This window comes from Astatotilapia calliptera, chromosome 23, assembly GCF_900246225.1.
Source record: "Astatotilapia calliptera chromosome 23, fAstCal1.2, whole genome shotgun sequence".
NCBI lineage: Eukaryota > Metazoa > Chordata > Actinopteri > Cichliformes > Cichlidae > Astatotilapia > Astatotilapia calliptera.
This window is the reverse complement of record NC_039323.1, coordinates 19,557,332-19,582,321: the sequence shown is the minus strand read 5'-3', so window position 1 is coordinate 19,582,321 and position 24,990 is coordinate 19,557,332. Positions and strand designations below refer to the sequence as shown.

General features: G+C 41.8%; 1 pseudogene; it reads right to left on the bottom strand.

Moving 5' to 3' along the window:
* Positions 1-442: 442 nt before the first annotated feature.
* Positions 443-13,446, bottom strand: LOC113015514 (NLR family CARD domain-containing protein 3-like; annotated as a pseudogene).
* Positions 13,447-24,990: the final 11,544 nt, after the last annotated feature.

Genomic DNA, 24,990 nt, shown 5'->3' with positions numbered 1-24,990 from the left:
AAATGTCAGAATAAAAAGAGAGGGCTGTCTATTTTTTATCACTTTCATCAACTTTAGTAGTACATATACACTAAGTTTATTGTTAATTAATAAGAGTTAATAAGAGTTTAAGAAGCTTCTGATAGGTTAGTAGAGGCCATGTGATTAAATTGGTGGCACACCTGTGGATCCATATAAGGCACCCCCAAAACACAGAGCCTGTTTCTTTGTCATGGGAAAATCAAGAGATATGAACCAAACACCAGGAAAAGTATTGTGGACCTCCGTAAGTGTGGCTCAATTTTGAATACAATTTGGTGCCATTTGCAATTACGAAATACAAACAATTTCTCTCTTTACTTTTAAATTTAACAAATATCTTTTTTTATATTTTTCAATCAAAAAAATAAACATTTAGTCTGATTTGATGTTTTACAATTTGAAAAAAAAGATTCTGGTTCTGAGTAAATTGGTGGGAATTGGTGGCCTAAAGTAGTCCTGAATTCACTGTGAATTAACTATTGTAGTCCTGTTTTAATTCCAGATCTTTTTTGAACATAACTCAAAACACACTTCCTGAGGGCAGATGGCCCAGGACTTGAGTGGGCTCAAAACTGGATTGTACATGGCAGACAGTTGGTGTAGTAAACCTACCAATAACAACATACCAATATTCAATGTGAAGCTTTGAGTGTAAAAAAACAGAAAAAAAAACATGTGGATCCTGAAATAATTGTAGCTTCCACCTTTAAAGGGCTGAAGAGGAAGATGTTTACAAGGAATCATTTAGAATATTTACAACTGACTGATTATCTGAAACTGTGTTTCTGACTGAAAGAGACAGACATGTACAGACTGAACTATCTGTTTAACAGTCAAAGTGTTTTTCTAACAGGAGGACACTCTGTACACTCAACTCGGCACAGACACACTGAGGAACCAGGAAACCAGACTGTAAATCCAGGATAAAGATGTTCAGTGAATGTGGTGTTGAAGGTGTGGAGGTGAATCAGAGTGTCAGAAGAGACTCTGTAGAAGGACAGAGTGCCAGCAGGATGATCCACATACACTGCTACTCTGTTAGAGACAGAGGAGGAGGATTGCAGATATGTTTCTGTGTTACTGTGTAAGACAGAGTAACCCTTAACATCAGAGCAGAACAGAGACCAGGACTGATCATTCCTTCCAAAGACAAAGGCATTGCTGTCTCCGTTATTTGAAATTCTTCTGTAACTCACCGATATATAAACCTCTCCTTTCCACTCAACCTCCCAATAACAGCAACTGGTGAGACCATCTTTACATAGAAGCTGACAATCACCATCAAATCTGCCTGGATGATCAGGATATGACTGATCCTCCTCCACACGTGTCACCCTCCTGTTGTTATCAGACAGTTTGAGTTTTCTGTGTACTGTGTTTTTGTCGATTGTGAGTTGACAGGAATCTGATGGAGAGAACAAACACAGTCCAGCTGCAATTATTGATCCATCATCTGTTCATTGATTGACACTTTGATGGTGACAGATGTGAATGAGTGATGTGACAGTTTGAAGATGGTTGAATGTGTGCTGCTTTGTTTTCATGAATCACATTAAAACACACTTACACTTCCTCAGACCTGGTCTCAGCCATTGTTCTCCAGCAGGCTCCAGAATGACCCTGAAAGGAGGAGGGGGGTCAGACCAGCACAGTCTCTTTCAGCATGCACACATGGACATTACATCACTCTCATACTTTTAGACACTGATAAAGGAAGAGCCAAGATTTTCAGATATACACTTTAATCCATATGTGTATTGAAGAGCATTTCCATCCATCCATCTTCAACCGCTTATCCGAGGCCGGGTCGGGGGCAGCAGCCTAAGCAAAGAGGCCCAGACCTCCCTCTCCCAGCCACCTCCTCCAGCTTATCCGGGGGAATACCAAGGCGTTCCCAGGCCAGCCGAGAGATATAATCTCTCCAGCGTGTCCTGGGTCTTCCCCGGGGCCTCCTCCCGGTGGGACATGCCTGGAACACCTCACCCAGGAGGCGCCCAGGGGGCATCCTTGTCAGATGCCCGAACCACCTCAGCTGACTCCTTTCGATGTGGAGCAGCAGCGGCTCTACTCTGAGCCCCTCCCGGATGGCCGAACTTTTCACCCTATCTCTAAGGGAGAGGCCAGCCACCCTTCGGAGGAAGCTCATTTCCGCCGCTTGTATCCGCGATCTCGTTCTTTCGGTCACTGCATTTCATGTAAGATAAATTTGTATGACCCTTTAGTTCCCCGACTCATTACTTTTAGGGAGGTGCTTCAGTCAGTAGAAATAATCCACATGTCCCATTTATTAGTATCACATGTTAGAAGAAAACTCCCGCCTATAATATTTTCCACATTTACTTTTTTCTCACTGCGTGTAATGAACTTTTGCTTTCTGATATCTGCCAAAATAAAGTTAGTGTTCAATAGTGCTCTTTTTCTGAGTTTAGGAGATAAAATCAAAAGAGGGAAACAAGAAGGACATGGGAAATACAGAGCAATGGGGCCAACGTGACACCAAGCAGAGGAAGACAGAGGACATAAGTACACAGAGGATAGCGGATGGAAAACAGGGGAGAACACAGCTGGAACAACAGAGCAGGTGAAACAAAAATAAACAGTCAAAATAAAACAGGAAGTATGATAACTATGAACACAAACACTAAGACTCAAAGGTATGGCACTGGGAGAAGCAGTCATGAGAACAAGACTGACTGTGGAGAAAGAAAGGAAACACCAATCAGAGAAACAGGAGTTAAGCAAAACAAAGGAAAGAGAGCAATACGGATTGTGAAGAACAATACAGACTAACCAATTACTTAAACACTTAAAGTATAATTAAAGGATATATATATATATATATATATATATATATATATATATATATATATATATATATATATATATATATATAGAGAGAGAGAGAGAGAGAGAGAGAGAGAGAGAGAGAGAGAGAGAGAGAGAGAGATATTTAGCAAAGAAAAAAAATCTCCTCTATTAGACATAATCTTTGGCTACAAACAAGTCTCTCCATACCTGAGAGTTTCCTGACTCAATTTCTCAAGCAGAGTCACTCCTGCATCTCCAGGATGATTGTAGCTCAGGTTCAGCTCTTTAAGACGTGAGGAAGGGGAGCTCAGAGCTTTTGTCAGCAAAGAGCAACCTTCTTCTGTGATCATACATCCTGACAGGCTGCAGAAACATGACATACTCATAGAGAAGTGTGATGCAGTTGACTAACATTATTTTGTAATGAAGTAGGATTTAGCACTTAAAAACTAAAGTCTACAGTTAGCAAAACCTACATAAAGTAGAACTAAGGCTAGTGGGACTGTTATTAGTTTGCAGGCATTTGGTCATAAATAAATTTATGCAAAGACTAGAATGTTGACCAGATAAAGACACTAAGTTAATTTACAAGATTATTTATAAAAAAAATTTGAGCAAATTTACCCACAAAACATCTAATCCTTGAAATATTTTAAGCCAAAGCAAAGTAGTGAAAATAAAATAATAAAACAAATGAAAATAAATTGTTATTATTATTATTATTATTATTATTATTATTATTATTATTATTAATATTAATAATAATAATAATAATAATAATAATAATAATAATAATAATAAAAACACTGAAGGTTCTACTTTACAGAAGTAATAATAATAAATACTTTGATAAATTCCAGTAGACACATTCCCTCATAGCCTGACTCAATGCAAACCAGATTTTAAATCACCATAATTAAAACATTTTAGAACCCTGACCGGAGTGTTTCCAGTTCACAGTGTGGAGATTCCAGTCCTCGGCACAGCACTTCCACTCCTGAATCCTTCAAGTCATTGTTACTCAGGTCCAGATCTCTCAGACTAGAGGACTGGGAGCTGAGTATTGAGCAAAGAGCTTCACAGCTTATCTCTGAAAGGTTGCAGCCACTAAGTCTGGTGAGACATCAAAAGAATCTTGAGATATTGTTTTTTCTTTGCTAGTGAATATATAGCAGTGTATTTAAAGCAAAACAGTTTAAAACTTACAGAGCTTTTTCAGAAGCTTTGACGATAGGGCAGCAGCCTCAGAAGAGCCTGCTCTGAAGCAGAGTATTTCTTCAGGTCAAACACATCCAGGTCATCAGATGACAGTAGGATAAAAACCAGAGCTGACCATTGAGCAGGAGACAATTCATTCGTAGAGAGACTTCCTGAATTCAGGGACCTTTGGATCTCCTCCACTAGAGAACGATCATTCAGTTCATGTAAACAGTGGAACAGGTTAATCTTTTGCTCTGCAGACAGACTCTCACTGAGCTTCTTCTTGATGTAATTAATTGTTTCCTGATTTGTCTGGGGACTAATTCTTGTCTGTTTCAGTAGACCTTGTAGGAGATTCTGATTTGTCTGCACTGAAAGACCCAGGAGGAAATGCAGAAATAAATCCAGGTGTCCTTTTGTGCTTTGCAAGGCCTTGTTCACAGCGCACTGATAGAAGTGATTCTCTGTCTGGGTGTTTTTTTGTTGTTCTTCCAGCAGATTGACTCCAGAATTGATGAAGGTCAGATGGACATGAAGAGCAGCCAGAAACTCCTGAACACTCAGATGGACAAAGCAGAACACCTTGTCCTGGTACAGTCCTCTCTCCTCTTTAAAGATCTCTGTGAACACTCCTGAGTACACTGAGGCTGCTGTGATATCGATGCCACACTCTGTCAGGTCTGATTTATAGAAGACCAGGTTTCCTTTCTGCAGCTGATCAATAGCCAGTTTCCCCAGAGACTCAATCATCTTCCTGCTCTCTGGATTCCAAGGTGGATCTGTCTCAACTCCTTCGTCATACTTGACCTTCTTCACTTTGGCCTGAACCACCAGGAAGTGGATGTACATCTCAGTCAGGGTCTTGGGCAGCTCTCCTCCCTCTGTGGTTTTCAGCACATCCTCCAGAACTGTAGCGGTGATCCAGCAGAAGACTGGGATGTGGCACATGATGTGGAGGCTTCGTGATGTCTCGATGTGGGAGATTATTTTGCTAGCTAGTTTCTTATCACTGAATCTCTTCCTGAAGTACTTCTCCTTCTGTGGGTCAGTGAACCCTCTGACCTCTGTCACCATGTCAATACACTCAGCAGGGATCTGACTGGCTGCTGCAGGTCGTGTGGTTATCCAGAGGCGAGAAGAAGGAAGCAGTTTCCCCTTGATGAGGTTAATCAACAGCACATCCACTGAGGTGGACTTTTTAGGATCAGTTAGGATTCTAGTTTTGCGGAAGTCCAGAGGAAGTCGACACTCATCCAGACCATCAAAGATGAACACAACTTTAAACTCTTCAAAGCTGGAGATTCCTTCTTGTTTGGTTTCAATAAAGAAGTAATGAATAAGTTCCACCAAGCTGAACTTTTTCTCTTTCAGCACATTTAGCTCTCTGAAAGTGAATGGAAATATGAACTGGATGTCCTGGTTGGCTTTGCCTTCAGCCCAGTCCAGAGTGAACTTCTGTGTTAAGACTGTTTTCCCAATGCCAGCCACTCCTTTTGTCAGCACTGTTCTTATTGGTTCATCTCTTCCAGGTGAGGCATTAAAGATGTCTTCTTGTGTGATTGATGTTTCTGGTCTGTCTGGTTTCCTGAATGCTGTTTCAATCTGTCTGACCTCATGTTCATTGACCTCTGCAGTCCCTCCCTCTGTGATGAAGAGCTCTGTGTAGATCTGATTCAGAAGGGTTGGGTTTCCTGCTTTAGCGATCCCCTCAAACACACACTGGACCTTCTTCTTTAAAGCACATTTAAGTTTATTCCGGCATATGCTGGGAATTTCTTAAAGAACACAGAGAGGATATAGCCTTGAAATAAAAACATCAACAAGTTCTGCTTTCAGAAGTAGATATATAATATGAGATCGCAAAAGTAATGTTATTCTACTACCATTTTAAATATTTAGAGTAACCCTCTTACTGCTCTCCAGATGATCAGCCAGCTGCGCTTGCTTCATCATCCTCAAGAAGTGCAGAGTGAGCTTCACAAATGCTTCTCTGCTGCTGTTCATCTGCTTTTCATTCTCAGCCTTCAACAACTCTTCATCCTCCCCATGACTTTCTAAGCATTCTGGGTAATCTGGACCCAGAATGTTCAGAATCTTCTTCAGCTCATTCTTTACAAAATTAACAATGTTTTCCTCCAGCAGCTGGAATAGAATAGAATATGAATGATTCAATCAGTGTGAAATCATGAAGTGAAACATCAGATCAATGTTGGATACACTGGACTTCAGCCAGAATGTTTCCAATACAAATATCATATTTTGGTGTCTCTCAAACTTAAATTAATGCCTAAATAATGGGGTGTTGGTTTCATCATATACTACTCCATTCTAAGACAACAGGTTGCTAACTAAAACTATAATATAATTTGAACTATACAACATATAAAATGCAATCAGAATTTCCCTTCATGATCACTACTCTTTCTCGTAATTTGATTTTACATCCTAGTAGTAGGAAATCTCTTAAGTAATATTTTTAAAAATCAACAAATTAAAATACCCTCAAATGTTTCCATTTCCTTTCCTTTGCTGTTGAAAAATGCTGTGACTTTCAGAAGTCACACCAGTGAAATACTAATTGTCATGGTCCTGGGTCAGGGACCCAGCGTTTTGTGATTATGATTATGATTATTATTATTTTCTCATGTTCTAGTTTCATTCTGATTTTGTATTCTGTTAAACTGCCTGGGAACTTCCTGTTTTATTTTGTAGATCCATATGTGACATCACTGTGTTCAGCTTGCGTTTCCCTGTCATCATGTGAATTAGGATCAGCTATGCTTCCCTCCTGTGTGTCATTTCCTAATTACCTTGTGTGTGTATATATAGTGGGTGTCGGTCTGTACTCAGTGTGTGTCATGTATTTTGGGTTTGTCATTAGTTTCCCCCAGTCTAGGTTTTTGCTCATCATTTTCTGTTTATGTCACTCTGTAAATAAACAGTCACTTGCATCACAGCCTTAGACTGCATTTTGGATCCTTTTCCACAAACACCACCCGGCAGCCGTGACAATACAAACCAACCTGAGTCTGGACCCAGCAGACTCAGGCTCTTTCACAGAGGAGAAAATTGCTCACACAGCTATGGGATTACTGCCGGGCAGTCATCCACGCCTCGGACACTCCAAAGAAACCCATTCAAGTCGTCTTCTTGGATGCCTTCCTGTCTTCCACTGTTTTTCCTCAGAACTTCCTGGATGTCAGGGAGCTGGTTTGTATTATTAAGGATTTAAGAGCGACCTTCAAGTTTGAACTGTTTGGCATGGATGGCCCAGGCAAAGAGGATTCTGTGGCCTTCCTAAAGACTCTTGCCACTTGGTATTCCCAGCACCAACGGGCAGTTTCCCCGTCGCTGGTCACTGCTACACCACCCGACACTTCATCCCGGAAAAGATGGTGCCCCCACCGTCATCATCACACAACTCCTCAACTCACTCCTGTGGCTTCAGTTGGGACTGCTGACCACAGACGGGCAGTGAAAAACATCACAGTGAGCAAATTGGACTCTGTGGTGCGTGTACAGGACACTGGTTGTGTTGTGTCAGCCGTGACAGTAATAACTTTTCCATAAGCTTTATTGGTGCCTGTGGCGGTTTCTGGTTTGTGGCTAGCTGCAGGGTGGGTGGGTTCAGGGTATAGTGTCATTGGAGGCTGTCTCACACACCTAACCCCATCATATAATCATGTCTCCCCTGTTTAAGATGTTGTCGGGACCTGAGAAGGGGGTTGTGTGTGCTACAGAAGCAGAGCAGCTGGAAAGCTGCACTCTGGAAAACTAGACAATGAAAGATGTTTAAAGCTGCGATGCTGCTGTCGTCAGGTCCTTCACTGCCACAGTGTCCTACAATCTTAAGTATGGTATCTCGGAATATTCTGAGTAACTGCTGAATTTCACATTTCTCTAGCTCAGACATGTTGGGCTCTAAATAAATTCATTAAATTTCTTTTGTGAACTGAGGTGGAATAACTTTCCTGCACTAATGCCAGTGCTGTACAGTGTCGGGGAGTAACAGAATACATGTACCAGTGTCACATACAGTGGCTTGCAAAAGTATTCGGCCCCCTTGAACTTTTCCACATTTTGTCACATTACAGCCACAAACATGAATCAATTTAATTGGAATTCCACGTGAAAGACCAATACAAAGTGGTGTACATGTGAGAAGTGGAACGAAAATCAATACAATAAATAACTGCAAAGTGGGGTGTGCGTAATTATTCAGCCCCCTGAGTCAATACTTTGTAGAACCACCTTTTGCTGCAATTACAGCTGCCAGTCTTTTAGGGTATGTCTCTACCAGCTTTGCACATCTAGAGACTGAAATCCTTTCCCATTCTTCTTTGCAAAACAGCTCCAGCTCAGTCAGATTAGATGGACAGTGTTTGTGAACAGCAGTTTTCAGATCTTGCCACAGATTCTCGATTGGATTTAGATCTGGACTTTGACTGGGTCATTCTAACACATGGATATGTTTTGTTTTAAACCTTTCCATTGTTGCCCTGGCTTTATGTTTAGGGTCGTTGTCCTGCTGGAAGGTGAACCTCCGCCCCAGTCTCAAGTCTTTTGCAGACTCCAAGAGGTTTTATTCCAAGATTGTCCTGTATTTGGCTCCATCCACCTTCCCATCAACTCTGACCAGCTTCCCTGTCCCTGCTGAAGAGAAGCACCCCCAGAGCATGATGCTGCCACCACCATATTTGACAGTGGGGATGGTGTGTTCAGAGTGATGTGCAGTGTTAGTTTTCCACCACACATAGCGTTTTGCATTTTGGCCAAAAAGTTCCATTTTGGTCTCATCTGACCTTCTTCCACATGTTTGCTGTGTCCCCCCCACATGGCTTGTGGCAAACTGCAAACAGGACTTCTTATGGTTTTCTGTTAACAATGGCTTTCTTCTTGCCACTCTTCCATAAAGGCAACTTTGTGCAGTGCACGACTAATAGTTGTCCTATGGACAGATTCCCCCACCTGAGCTGTAGATCTCTGCAGCTCGTCCAGAGTCACCATGGGCCTCTTGGCTGCATTTCTGATCAGCGCTCTCCTTTGACAGCCTTGTCTTGGTAGGTTTACAGTTGTGCCATACTCCTTCCATTTTTGAATGATCACTTGAACAGTGCTCCGTGGAATGTTCAAGGATTGGGAAACCTTTTTGTAGCCTAAGCCTGCTTTAAATTTCTCAATATCTTTATCCCTGACCTGTCTGGTGTGTTCTTTGGACTTCATGGTGTTGTTGCTCCCAATATTCTCTTAGACAATCTCTGAGGCCATCACAGAGCAGCTGTATTTGTACTGACATTAGATTACACACGGGTGAACTCTATTTAGTCATTAGCACTCATCAGGCAATGTCTATGGGCAACTGACTGCACTCAGACAAAAGGGGGCTGAATAATTACACACACCCCACTTTGCAGTTATTTATTTGTAAAAAATGTTTGGAATCATGTATGATTTTCGTTCCACTTCTCACGTGTGCACCACTTTGTGTTGGTCTTTCACGTGGAATTCCAATAAAATTGATTCATATTTGTGGCTGTAATGTGACAAAATATGGAAAAGTTCAAGGGGGCCGAATACTTTTGCAAGCCACTGTATTTAAAATGCAAAATATGAGTAACTGTATTCCGTTACAGTTACCATTTAAAAAGGTGGTATTCAGAATACAGTTACTTTGTCGAAATAAATGGATTACACAACGGTCTTTTCCTGTTTCATATGTTAGGCTATACATTCTTTATTTTGTGAGTGTTACAGGCATAGCCCTAAAGAATGGAGCCTCATGGGCAGTGTAGTCCGTGCTATAGGGAGAATGGACTGCCATACCGCTTACGTGTCTGTGAGCGCGAGGGAAGGAGAAAAAGGAGAGTCAAAAAGTACGAGTTGTCACCAACCAGAAACAGGAGATGGAAGCATATAAATACAATAATAACGACTGCAGTCAAAAAGATGGCCTAACGAGCCCAGTTGTAAGTAAGCTATTATATAGTCTAGTTGGAATTGATATGGCAAATAACCTTCAGTAAAAGTAATAAATCACACAGCAATAGTACATTCATGTAGTTGTGAAAAGCATGATACTATATGAAGTAATCCAAAGTATTCAGAATACGTTACTCTCATTGAGTAATGTAACGGAATACGTTACAAAATACATTTTGAGACATGTATTCTGTAATCTGTAGTGGAATACATTTTAAAAGTAACCTTCCCAACACTGGTGCTGGATTTTGCTAAAGTGAACAGAGACACCTTGCGTGTATAAGAACAAGGCATATAAAGTGTGCTGTGTTTTTAAAACCAGTGCCAAAAGTCTTCACTGGATTTTATCATAGTGCCCTCCAATCTGGCCACCAAAGACAAAAAGTGTCTGTACTTCTTTAAGTTGCTTGAAGACATTTCACCTCTCATCCAAGAAGCTCCTTCAGTTCTAGGGTCAAATGGTGAAGAGTCCCAGATTTAAGCCCTGTGGGAGAATCCCCTCAAGAGGGACAATGGACTCCCTAATTATCCTCTACCTAATCACATGAGTCAAGGTGTGAAAATGGGTGTAGTCACAATCAGCCAAAGTTTTGGGTGAGCTCATTGTGAAACCAGCCCCACCCTACCAAATGATTCCTGAGGTCAGATGGCCCAGGATGTGAGTGGGCGTTAAGGTGTATGGGAAGAGATCTCAAAACTGAATTATAGATGGCAGACAGTTGGTGTCGTATGCAACCGCCACTGTTCAAAGATGGTTTTTCACAGTGGACAAAGATGACTTCTTCCACTCCGCTTTCAAATCATCTGTCTACTCTGTCCAAAATGTGAACACTGGAAAGAGTTCACTCTTTCAAGGGCTTCAATCTGGGACTCTCCACCATTTGACCCTAGAACTGAAAAAGCTTCTCGGATGAGAAGTGAAACATCTTCAAGCAACTTAAAGAAATCCAGACACTTTTCTTTCCAAGCTCCTCAGACTACTATGACCTGGATGACTGAGAACCTTCACAGGCACATCCCCACATCCCATTCACCCACCAATCTGAGCCATGGTCTGAGTAACCCTCACACCCTGTACAGACCCTAAATATGGAGTCCAGATGTGCATGATTCTGCCAGTCAGACTGATCTCTGGCAACCTCTGAGCTTTCCTGGTCCACTCTGTGGAGGAATCATGAAGAATTAGTTTACATCAGGTCTGTTCATACAGAGTCAACCACAAGCTAAACGCTCATGAAGTGAGGTCTGAATGTGAGCAGTGAATCAGATGATTCCCTTTAGTCGTAAATTTTTACTAGTCCTGATAATGCCATTGATAATCAGCAGCTCAGCCTGCAGCTGTTTGAAAATGTTAGCTAAGCTTAGTTTTGTCCTGACAGCTTTCCATTAGTTTCAGCTAAAATAAAAGCCCTTCTCTATCTGTATGTATAACTGGTTTCACAGCTCACCTTCCAGTTCTCAGAAAATGTCTATGTTTGTAGTCAATTATTGTACCATTTCTTCTAAATATGTTCTAAACATGTTATAAATGTCTTGAAGAGGCATATTTCTGTCTAATGTATGTTTTCAACATACAACTTTGTCTCCTCGTGATCTAATTCCCTTTTACATTTGTTTTAGCTATTACTGTCAAACATTTTCCAATCACCCAAGATAAATCTGAATTTATCTTGGTGAGTTTGTGGTATTTTTAAGTTTTGTACATTTTTGAAATGTTTCCTTGTTGTTGTTGTTGTTGTTGTTATTGGTTTTATTTCCTCAGGCGATCTTTAAAGTGGTTAAAGTTATCTGGGTTCAATTTATTATCCTAGCTTATTTGTATTGTTTGTTTTAGTTTACTTTTCATTCCCTGTGTAAAGTCTGCATTTCTGTGTTCTGTATACTGTTACTTCCTGTTTTATTTTGGCAATCTGTCTTCTTTCAGATTTAGTTGTATGTTTCTTCCCAAGTGTCTCCAATATGGCCTCATCTTCTCTTATGTATTTAAACCTTTAAACCCTCGTTTGTTGTGCCCCCCCCCCCCCCCCCCCCCCCCCCCCATCATGCTGTGTGTTCCTTTGGTTTCTGGTTTCCCTGTGACTCAGATTTTTTGCGTTCCTGTTGCCAGCACTGTGTTGCTTTTGTATTTTGTTTGAAAGACGTCAGCATTAAAACTGTTTTTGAAGCTGGGTAACTTACTTGTGTGATCTGAGCAGAACCATCTGCAACTCAATGCAAAGACTAAATACTGGGGTGTGGACATGAGGAGGAACAGAAGAACCAATGAGAACTATTTCTATTGGGTCTGTGTGCAGTCATTGGAAGATGGCAAGTGCCATGTTCAGACTGACAATAAGCTGGACTTCATTAAAAAAAAACAAAAAAACACAGAAACACTCTTCATTCTATTTTCTGAGATTACTGAGGTCCTTTGACATTTGCTAGGTGATGCTCAGGATTTCTTATGAGTCTGTTGTGGTCAGTGCCAGTCTCTATTCTGCTGTGTGCTGGGGCTGTAGACGGGGGTTAGTGGATAGCAAAAGACAATAAACTAAGCTTGACTGAGCTTGACTCTCTGGCAGGCATTTCACAAAGGATGACACAAATGGGAGTGATTGACAATCTTTCACATCCTTTCCATTTCATGTTGGAAAGCACATTCAGGAAAAAGCTCATTCCACCAGTGAATGCTACAGGAAATCATTCCTGTATGTGTCCATCAGACTTTATAACTCCTCATTATGACTTGTTTATATTGTACATAGTATTGTTGAACTTTGAAATATTAAACTGAATATTGTAGTTTGACCACCATCTTCTGCTACAGCATTGGTTCCTTACACTTTAACTGCTGTGTTTTTAAAACAAACTCCATCGCACACCACTTTAAACATGAATATAGAAATGTGTGTGAAACAGATCTGACCTGACATTAAACATGTCAGAGACTATTCAGTCAAACTGTTTAAATAAATAAAGTCAGTTCCAACATTTAGATACAGATTACCTTTCTGCAGCCGAATGGTGTCCTTCCTTAAAACCTACAGGGATATACATTGACGAGTCACTTTTTAAGGACACACAGCTGGGTTCAGCTCCAGAAAAATCTGGTCTGCAATGGAGCCCGACAGAAAAAGAGAAAAAAAAAGTTAACAGTTTCTTCAATTGATTAATTATAGTTTAATTTAACTGAATTACAATTTGTCCCCTGGGATGTTTTTCAGTCCAATCTAAACAATGAGAAGCACTTACTCTGCATTATTTGATGCTGCTTTTTGAAAATCTAAAATATTCGCTTTTGACCAGTCACTCTTTAAGGACACACAGCTGGGTTCAGCTCCAGGTTGGTTCCTGTGAATAATGATGGAGCAGTGATGTGAGTGCTGAGCTGTGACATGGAGAAGAGTCATGGACAGTTAGAGATGGTCATCTCACCTCTGAGCTGTGGTCTGGCTCTCATGTTCCCCACACAGAGTGGTTTTAGAGGGAGGGACTCCCTCCTCTCTGTCCTCACACTGATCCATGCTGCTGAATTCACATCCACATCAGCTCACACACACTTTCTACCTTCACCTTCCGAGGAAACACAAATCATGCATGTGCACATCAACTGAAATCCTCCTTTCCATCATGTGTGCTGTCCAAATATCAGCTGCTTCTTTTCTGCTTCCTCTCAGTGTCAGCTGAATGTAGTCAGACAGCAGTGTGAGGCAGAGGAAGCTGCCATCAGCGGCTCTACTTCTACTATCAGTCCACTAGATGGAGCCATGAAGCACACACGATGCATTCACTGACACACTGATTCACTCTGACTGGAAGCTTCAGCTCATTAATATTCAGTCAGGTCAATACATCTGAACATTTTCAAACATTTCAGCTGATCCATAATTCATAGAGGATCAGCAGAGTTAAAAGTGGGGAAGAACTTGGCATTTAAGAACATTTAAGCATTCAAACATAAATATTGAACACATTAACTGAGTTTGTAAGTAGGTGAAGTAACTGTGAAATGAGGAAGTACTGAAAAACATACTTCAAGACAGCACTAGAAACATACAGGAGAAAGTTACAGAATATAACATTTTAGTAACTGTTTCAAAATAAATTACTTAATACCTCTAATATCTTGACCATAGTATGAGTTCATATTCTGACTTTCTGTTCACACTCACACACAAGATGTCAGATGGATTGTTGGTCAGCTTCCTTTGTTCACACCTTCCCAATTCCAGATTTTTCTCTGTTAGTTTGAACTATGAAGCAAATTTTTTGCTGTTTCTGCAGGTAAAAAATGAAAGATTCCTTACTGTGTTACAGAGCTTCAGACTGAGGCAGTAATGTGATCCCAAGTTCAAGAAAATGAAGTGAAACTGTAAAAAGGAAAGAAAGACCCAGAAAGGAGCTGACACAGGACTTGTCCAAAAACTGAACTGATCTGTTTTTGATTATCTGGAAATGTCTGATCAGAGTTTTATTGTTTAAAATAAATAGATAAAACTAAAAAAACACAACTTTCCTGTTAATCAACTTAACCTCCAAAATGATCTGTTTATATTGTAATCTGACACTTTGAATTTACACTGGTGTCACTGCATATTAAAGAAAACACTGTAGTTTAATTTGAGCTGTTTCCTTAATCAAATTTTAAGAAGGAAATGTGTGCAGATACATTCGCTGACAATGTGTCATTTTGAGTGTAAGATTCAATTCATTGTTTTCAGCCAATTCAACACATCTGGACAACATTTTCAAACATGTCAGCAGACGCATGAGTCAAAGACGATTGTGGAACATGAGGCTGCTGTGGTTGGTGTTCAGTCCCTGGATCCTCCTCTAGTCTGCACGTTAAAGTATCACTGAACAAGAGTTACAGTTTTAAATAAAGTTTTGAATCCACTGTGTCCACAGATCAATGTCTTTACACTGATGATAGATGGAAGATGATAGCACTCATTTTAAAGAGTCTGCAGGGAGCAAGCTAATCTCTAAGTGGGATTTCAATGTTTTTAATCAACTGTAGATTAACCCTTTAAGACCTACCATAGAACCAAGTCCGCCAGAGCTTATAGTATATTTTTACATGCTGTGGAGCCATTTTTTGGAGCATTTCAAGTTGCTATACATCAATACAAACATTATAGCCCAAATTTTAATAATATGTCTGCATTAAGTGCATAGTAATTACATAAATTGCAAAAAAGTGCAATAAACTACAAAAAAATAGAAAATCGTTTTTGATTTTTTAACATAAATTTCTAGTTAGAGAAATTTAAGAGGCTTATCCCTCAAAACTGTAAATACAAAAAAGTTGCACAAACTAGTTTCCCACCAAAGGAAATTTATTTTAAGTGTCTTCATAGTTTTATTTTTGAGATACACCAATTTTCATATACTGCAGGAAAAATGAAAAAATATATTATAGTGCAAATTTGCAAAATAACAGCATATGTATCAAAATAAACTATTTCCAGCAGTGCAATATGAGTCCTCAGCATCCCAGAAATGACACAGAAAGTCATAAAGTCAAACATAACTTTTAAAAACACAAGTATAGGCTCATAAGGCCATGATGGTAAAAAACTACATTTCCGCAAAATGACGTCACTTCCAGTTCCGGGCAGGTCATGCCGGACATGCGATAGTTCGCGCTGATGGACGTAGGAAGTGTTACAAACAGCTGATCGGATCGGCAAAGCGTGTTTCTGGAATATTATGTTTTTGTTGCTGCAAGTGCTTTTTATGCAGTTTTTGCAAAGCTATATGTGGAAGGAAACTGTGACCTAGGACAAGCTGATGGCATAAGATGCAAGTACAACTTAAAACACCTGAGTTTCCTAATGTGTTCTCAGCTTGTTATAATTCTAGACAAAGGGGAGTAGCAATTTTAATACATAAAAATATTAATTTCACAGTACTCGATACAGTTATAGATCCAGAGGGCAGATTCTTAATCATTAAACTATCTATACGTGATAAAAAGCTATGTATTGCAAGTGTATATGGTCCAAATGTTGATGATCCCTCATTCTTTCACGGTTTTTTCAGTGCACTCTCTGAACACTTAGATGGCACACTTGTTCTTGGAGGTGACCTCAACCTTGGACTAAATGAAGACATGGATAGGCTCAATACAGCGGGAACTCAGCGTAATTGGCAGTCCACAAATATAATCAAACAGTATATGAGCGACTTTGGTCTTTGCGATGCATGGCGCTCCCTTCACCCCACCAGTAAGGAATATACTTTTTTCTCACATGTCCATCACTCTTACTCTCGTCTGGATTATTTTTTGGTCAGCAGCTCACTGCTGAACGACATTTCAGACACTGAGATTCACCCTATAGCTGTCAGCAATCATGGTCCTGTATCTTTAACACTAATGCACAAGAATAATACTACGCCAAGAAAAAACTGGAGATTTAATATATCACTACTTAAAGATGAAGACTTTATTAAATATTTTAAAAAAGAGTGGACTTCATATTTGGACTATAATGACACTCCCGGAACATCAGCTTCTGTTCTATGGGAAGCAGGGAAAGCTGTGATGAGAGGTAAAATAATTTCTTTCTCATCACATAAAAAGAAAAAAGAAAACAAAGATATTCAGGAATTAGAAAAAAACATCAAATCACTAGAAGAAGCCTACGCGTCCCACCAAGATCAGGAAACATTGAACAAAATACGCAAAACAAAACTAGAATTAAATGAGATAATTGATAAAAAAAACAAAATTCTTAGTACAAAGACTACGCCTACAAAGTTATGAACATGGTAATAAATCCGGTCAATTTCTAGCAAACCAGCTAAAAATAAATAAAGAAAAAACAACTATATGTGCTGTTCAAGATTCATCTGGGAACACAATATATGATCCGATACAAATAAACAACATTTTCAGGGATTTCTATAAAACGTTGTATTCACCACAAATAAACCCATCTAAAAAAGAAATTGATCAGTTTTTGGACAACATAACTCTTAAAAAATTATTGGACACTCAAGCAATGGCACTGGATTCACCACTGACACCAGGTGAACTCCAGGAAGCCCTGATAAGTATGCACAATAATAAGGCTCCAGGTCCAGATGGCTTTCCTGCAGAATTCTACAAAGAATTCTGGTCGATTCTAGCACCAGTTTTCTACAGAACGTTGTTGGAAATTAAAGAAAAGGGCAGACTTCCATCAAATATGAATTCTGCAAACATTAATCTCCTGCTAAAACCAGGCAAAGACCCTGTATATCCCTCAAGCTATCGTCCAATATCCCTTATAAATGTAGACCTTAAAATAATCTGCAAAGCTCTCTCAAAGAGACTGGAGAAAATAACCCCCCTCTTAATTCAGCCTGACCAAACTGGTTTCATAAAAGGTAGGCACTCATCAACAAATACACGTAGATTACTTAATTTGATAGACTACTCATACAGTAAAAACCTAGAAACTACAATATTCTCTTTAGACGCAGAAAAAGCATTTGACAGAGTTAACTGGAAATTTCTATTTGCAATTTTACACAAATTTGGTTTTGGATCCTCTTTCATAAACTGGTTAAAAATATTATATAATTCCCCAACAGCTTGTGTTAGAACAAATGACCAGACATCCTCCAGCTTCTGTCTCTTGAGGGGCACCAGGCAGGGATGCCCACTCTCCCCTTCACTATTTGCAATTTTTATTGAACCACTAGCAGCAGCAATTAGACAGAATTCAGTAATTAAGGGCATAAAATGCAAGAACGTGGAACATAAAATCAGCCTTTATGCGGATGATGTGTTACTCTTTCTCCAAAATTCACAAACCAATATCTCTGGGGTGATTGAATTGATAAACTCTTTTGCAAGAATATCAGATTACTCAATTAACTGGTCAAAATCTACAGTCCTAACGATTAATTGCTCCTTCCATAATTCCTCTTCTACACCACTGCAATCGGGAAATATAAAATATTTAGGTATTAATGTTTCTCCCAAGCTTGCAGATCTAACTAAATTAAACCATATCCCACTTTTAAAGAAGGTAGAAGATGATCTGGCTAGATGGAAATGTCTACCCATATCACTCATGGGAAGGGTTGCCGCTATAAAAATGATGGTCTTACCAAAAATAAATTATTTATTCTCAATGATCCCAACTAAACCGCCACAAGATTGGTTCAGATCTCTAGATTCATGTATATCCAAATTCCTTTGGAAAAATAAACCCCCACGTATAAGCTTAAAAACACTACAAAAGACCAAGGATAAAGGAGGACTAGAACTGCCTAACTTTCAGCACTACTTCTTAGCCAACAGGCTTCAGTTTATCTCAGGATGGCTAAAACACACCCTCTTAGATGAACCTTGGCTAGATGTAGAACAAGCACTCTGCACTAATCTAGAGATCTCAGACCTACCATTTATCAGCTCAAACATCCAACGACATGAATGCTTTAAAAGCATCAACATCAGCTCTTCTCTGACAGCATGGTGGGAGTTTCTAAAATTGACGGCGTCTTCATTAATCCCATGCAAACGTACACCTATCTGGAACAACCCTGACATATTACAAAACAATAATATGATAAACTTTTCAGATTGGAGTGGTAAAGGAATCAAATATTTAGAACATATACTAGAAGGAACAGAATTTATTTCATTTGACGGACTAGTTACACAATATGGGATCAACAAGAAAAGATTTTTAGAATATCAACAAATTAAATCCATAGTAAAAAAGAAATTTAAACCGGGTCAAGTTGAACTACAAACACCACCAAGTGTGGTTCAATTTCTTACTCTTAAAACCCCCAAATTACTATCCAAAATATACAGAATGCTTTCTAAAACAGATGAATCAATATCACTTCCTATTGCAAAATGGGAAGCGGATTTATCAGTTAACTTAGACCTAAACTTCTGGTTTCAGATTTGCTTAAAAACCTTTCATCTAATTAGAAATCCCAGTCTTCAATTAATTCAATACAAAATATTACATAGAGTGCACTATACAGGTCATCGGATGTTCAAGATGGGCTTTACGTCTACCAACAACTGCTCACAATGCCAAACCAATTCACCGGACAATTATATCCACGCTCTTTGGTTCTGTCCACCAGTTCAGAAGTTTTGGCGCGAGATATGTGAAGACTTATCGAAGTGTCTGAAATGTAACATTCCAGCTTCCCCCTTAGTGTGTTTGTTGGGCAGCTTAGATAATGTCACTTCAGAAAAGAATATCGCCCATATGGTTTTCACTGCCCTATGCATAGCCAAGAAAACAGTCCTCATGAACTGGAAAAATAAAAATAATCTTAATTCTAACCAATATAGAAATTATCTATTAGATTACATTAGTCTTGATACAGCCTCTGCCACCACATCAGATCAATTGCTCTGGGCTCCTTTGATCAGCTCCATCACCTAGTGGGGGTGGGGGGTCATAGTTTGGTCCCGCCTTCACTGTTGTGATTGGTGTGGGGGTAGGGACAGGCTTAGGACGTCGGGGGGTTCCCCGGAGGCATCTTCCTTGGGGGGCTCAACCCGGGGTAGCGGTCATGTCCGGTTAGGGGCTCTGTTGGCTCTCCGGTGACTGTTTCCTCGCGGCTGCGTGCAGCGGGGCTAGGGGAGGGTCTGTGCTGACGGACGTGGGTTACTGACCTGGTAGCCTAGCTGCCCCTGGGTGGGTCCGGGATGGGCGTGAGGTTCTGGGGGCGCTCCGTCTCTGGGCTGGGACTCGGACCGGGCCTCGGGGGCTTGGGTCCTGGTTGGTGTGTTGCCGGGGTTGTGGGCGGGTGGGTGCATGGGGGCCCAGCCCTGGAGCAGGGTGCCGCCGGTGCGTCGAGCCACCTGGGGGGCTCTTCAACTGGTGGGGGAGATTGTCACATCTTGCAGGAGCTTTCCTCTCCTCAGGAACTCCCTCTGCAGGAGGGGGAGATACAGGAGAGGTGGAGGAAGATCTCAGCCTGGGTGTTTATTGTCTTATGTAGTCTGGAAGATGAGTGGATGGTGGGGTGGGTGCAGTTTTCTCTGTGGTGGGGTTGGGTGGACTGTCCCGGGCTCTGTGGGGCCGGGCGGCGCTGCTGCACTGGGCCCGGTCTGGATGGGCCTGGGCCCCCTTTCCCTGGCGGGTCGCGGAGTATGGGGGTGCCTACTGGGGTCAGCGGGGGAGCTGGCCCCAGGGAGGGGTCACTTGCCCCTCCCTTCCTTCCCTCCCCATCTCCAGCTGCCTCCCTCTTCCCGCTCCACCACAACCACCCACACATGCAGGGCCTTGGAGTAGGGGTATGTCACCAGGGTGCAGAGGAGGCTACCCCCCCCCCCCCCCTTGTCCCCTTCTGGCTGCCTCTGCCTCAATTTTATCCCACAACTTAGACATTCACATTACTCACACTCTCATTACACATACATATAGGATCTTGGGGGTGGGCACGATACACGGAGTCCAAAGTACCATCAGGGTGTACACCCCACCCCTGGCATCGTTGCCCACCTCTCAATTTTAAATACACGTAGACATTGAGGGCTAGCAGGAGGGACTATGCGCTTACCTGCTGCTCTCTGGCAGGTAGCTCCAAGCCCTCCTGGGTTTTAAATGCACCTTAGAACACACATGCATCAACATTACAATGAGCGGGTGGAGGGAGGTTCGGAGTCTTCTCTCATCCCCGTTCTCTGCGACCTGCTGGAGCAGGGGGGCTAGGACTAGGAAGAGGAGTTGGCCGTCCGACTGCGGTCTGGAGTGTGGAGCCTTCCTGCTGCTGCGGAGTCGGGGCGGTCTGCCTCCCCCCACCGCAGGGAAAAGGGAAACACCACCTGGGTCTGGGTGCAGTTCCCCCCTCCAGGGGCGGGGGCACCTAGACCCGGTTTGTAGAGTACGCTTGGGGAGTGTGATCGTGTGTACAACGTCTCTTTATGTCTGTCTCCACGTTGGTTGAGTGTGGAGTAAGTGCATATGAGAGCATGAGGGTGGGAATGGATGTTTGTATCTGTGTGTGCCTGTATGTCTGTGTCTATATGTCAGGTTGGGTGTCAGGCGCCACCTCTCTGGGGACATCTCAGGCCCTCCAAGGTTTGGAGGCCTATCTCCCCCTACCACCACTTCCCCTGCCAGTGGCGGACCCCCTCAGACATCGGTGCGTTGGTGGTTCTTTGTGTCCGGGGATGGGCGTCCAGGTACACACCGGCTCACTCCTTGGCGGCCGCTTATCGGGGCCTGGAGCCTGGGGCTCGGTCACTCAGGCGCAGCTGGCTGCCGGCGGAGCTCACGGGCGCGTCACTGCAACTCCCCCTGGCTTCTGCTCCGCGGCTGCTGAGTGAGCCCTCATCTGGGACTCTCCTCAGCTCTTTCCGGGACAGTGGCGCAGCTGCCCCTCTGTTGGTCTTCCTTGGTCTCTTGTGTTCTGGGGGCCTCTGGATGTCTGGAGTTTTGATCTCCTCCACACCTGCTTCACGCCCTGGAGGACGGGGCTGTGGCCCCCCCACACCCTCTAGCAGATTATTACATGAAGGAACCTTTTAAAAAAACAAAAAACAAGCGCGTCCATGCTCACAGGTGTACACACGGGTGATCACACCCACAAACTACACCCTTTTTGGCTCCTACCTCAAAGCACACTGTGTTCTGTTGATCTTATGTGCTGCACAATAATGTTTAACATTTAGTATTTACTGTCATATTCCCATATATCATTGTGATGTTGTTTATTCTATTGCTCTTGTTCTCTTCTGCTTGCTTTCTTTTTTCTTTCTCAGCAGGTGATCCAGGTGATTGATATATGCATTTTTTTTTCTCTGCCCGTTCTGTTGGTTTTTGTCTTTTGCCCTTCTCCCCCGTCCCTCTTCTCAGCTGTTTCTCTTTCCCTCTTTCTTTCTCCCCTTCTTTCCCCCAGTCAAAAAAAAAAAAAAAAAAGATGCAAGTACAACTCCTCCGGTTTCATATGCAAAAAAAATTATTGCGCTAGCTTACGTGGTTGCAGTGCTACCGGGATTTAAAAATAGTTACGCAAAATGGAGCGTGTCCGCTCCGACCGGCTTTAAAGGGTTAATGTGTTCTGATATGAGGTTTGACAACAGCTATATGAATGAGGAAATGAGTAACAGACAGCTGCTTCAGGCTCACATGACAGAGGAGTCAGAGAACAAAATGAGAGTGAGGCAAAGAAAACCTTCAGCAGGTCAGATATGGTATCAATAACAGATCCATGCTTTCTCTTTGTTTAATAGAACACTGGAAGCTTTTTCCCTAAACCTCAGATGTAATTGCCATGGTCTGCGGTGGGTGGGTGGAATTTCCATAAGGCCCCTGAACTTACCTGGGATCTGCCCCTGGGCAGGGCCAACTCCTCCAGCTCCTGCACACCTGGAGCCTATTGCAGGCAATCAAGCCAGAGGGATTTAAGCCACACCTTGATGTTCATTCACTGCCAGTTTGTCATGTTGGTAACAGGCCTTATGCTTCAAGTTCTTGCTGTGATTTAGCTTACTAATGAGACTTTCTTGTGCTGCAGTTGCTGAATTCACTTTGGCTCACACTCTACCTCTGGACTCAGGATACCAAGCAACCATTTTGAAAATCACTCTGTGCCTCACCTGCCTGCCCTCCTGCCATCACACTGCATCTGAAGACCCCGGATCTCAGGTCAGCCTTGTCACGCCACTCAGCTCCCCTGGATTGTCATCACTAGTGATGGGCAGATGAAGCCCCATGAAGCACTGAAGCTTTTCATCCAATTGGTTCACCCCAACGCGAAGCTTCATGAAGCTTCATTTGCTCTAGCAGGACACCTACTGGACGTAAAAATAATAGCTGGCATGAATTTGAAGAGTGTGGCATTTTGCACACAGCCTGTAAATGTCAACAACAAAAGGAGTGTGTAAAACATGTATATTGTAGTGATGGCAGTACACTGTGTATATTTATACTGGCAGTATGGGAAATGATTATTTGGAAATGCTTGAAATGGAAATGATCATTTACTGTGAGGTGAGGTGTGGTTGGGGTGTGGACAGTAGTTGTGCTTTTGTAACGTTGAGGTATGGACAGCTACACACTGAGGCTTTGAGCCTCAGTCCTGCCCGTTCACATTTTATTCTGTAAAAACTAAATTTTCACTGCTTTTACGACCTTTTTAGTGGGGAGAACATAGCTAGGATTTAATGATTTAACAAATCTTTTGAATCCTTTGTCCTCCACAATGCTAAATGGCTGGGAGTCCTCAATCACCATGCTAACCAGGTCTTCATCTATTTGAGATTGTTCTCCTGAGGAAAGACAATAAAGATAAAGCACAAATATAAATATCACACACGTAACTTATAACAGTTATATAATGTTGTTATATCATTTAGTAACATTACTGCATCCTATATTATCACTGCATTTGATGGCTCATCTGGTCTTGCTCCACAATCAGTGTTCCCCCTTATTCTCATGCAAAGCTCTGTAGTGCCTAAGCATGGATGAGGTGTTGTTGTTATATCCCAGCTCCCTGGCACATAGCAAACACTTCACCTTGTACAAAAGTCAAGACAGCTCAACATAAATTGTATTGCACCATCAGTATCATGACAATACATCTTCTGTAGAAATTTACATACCTTGTTGGGAGGAATAAGATCAAAATGTTCCCACACAGGGGAGGACATCCTCCTCTTCTTAGCTGGCTCCATTCTCTCCTGACTTTCTCTCCTCACTCTCATAAACCTCCAAACTGTCTCCAAACTCTCTCTAACAACTCTCCATCAAACACCCACATTTTTGAATGTAGTCTGAGGGGTTTATATCGCTGTCATATCTCGCGGCAAAGTTCGAACCACTTCATGAACCAGTCACGTGGTACAGCCGGGCAGCGAGGCTTCGGACGTCATCATTTTCAGCTCCTCCCATAAATGAAGCAAGCTTCGATACGCGCTTCGCGGAAACGCCCCCTCCATTACTCGACACACGCTCCGAAGCCTCGATACAGAACGTCCCATCACTAGTCATCACCCCCCTCTCAACACTCTATGTCCCCAACTGCAAGTAAGAATTGCTACTCTTACAACTTACCACTTCAGAGCTGCCTCCACTACCTCCCTAACTCCACTGTCTTCTCTCTTCAGTGTGACTGTTCCCTGCTCAGCTCCACTTTGCATCTCAGGCCCCTTTCCCTCGCCCTAGCCACGTTTCCCAGGCCACGCCATGTCAAACTCCACGTCTTACTGGGGGTTTTTTTGTCCTTACTACGTTTCTTGCACTTAAGCCTAATAAATTATTGTTACATCATCTGCTGTCTCTGCTCTGGGGTTCTGCATCTGAGTCCTGTTCAGTACAGACCACTCGGTCCCGTGACAGTAATGCTTTGTGGTTTCACAGTCACACTGATGTATGTTTGTAGACTTACTGAAATAGCCCAGAGTGTCAGTCTGTTTGTGTCACACTTCCCTGTGCTCAAGTGACTGTCAGTGTCATGCAGTTTGATTAAGCACTGAACAGTCTTCCAGTCTAGAAGGGAAGGTCTCAGGAGTAAAATTTCACAGTTAGGTTACATTTAGGTATTTGCTTTGATTTGTTCCCAAATAATGAAAACTACATTGTGGGCGGTGCTATATGACTGTTTTACTGTACACCCAATGTATAATAAATATTAATGAAATTCAGCCTCACATGTTCCTTTAATTTTTTTTTTTTTTTAAAAATAGCTTGTTTTTAAAATTGATATAATAAAAGAAACATGAAGTTCCATATTAATCAGATCAGTATGTACAGCACTAACGTCACCAATGTCTCTTTTATCTCTGGCGAGATGTTGAGTTATGTCCCTCTGCCGGTGAGAAGATGAACTGCATGGAGTCAGTTTAATGAACGTAGATGACATGAAGTGTTTTTAAATCAACCTTTGATAATTGTACAGATGACTGCTGATAACCATACTCACACCATGACACAAACAGCGATATCAATTAAAGTCATATGTCAAAGTCATAATATGATCCTGGGTGTACACCCAAACACATTACCACAGGGTAACACACAGAGAAAT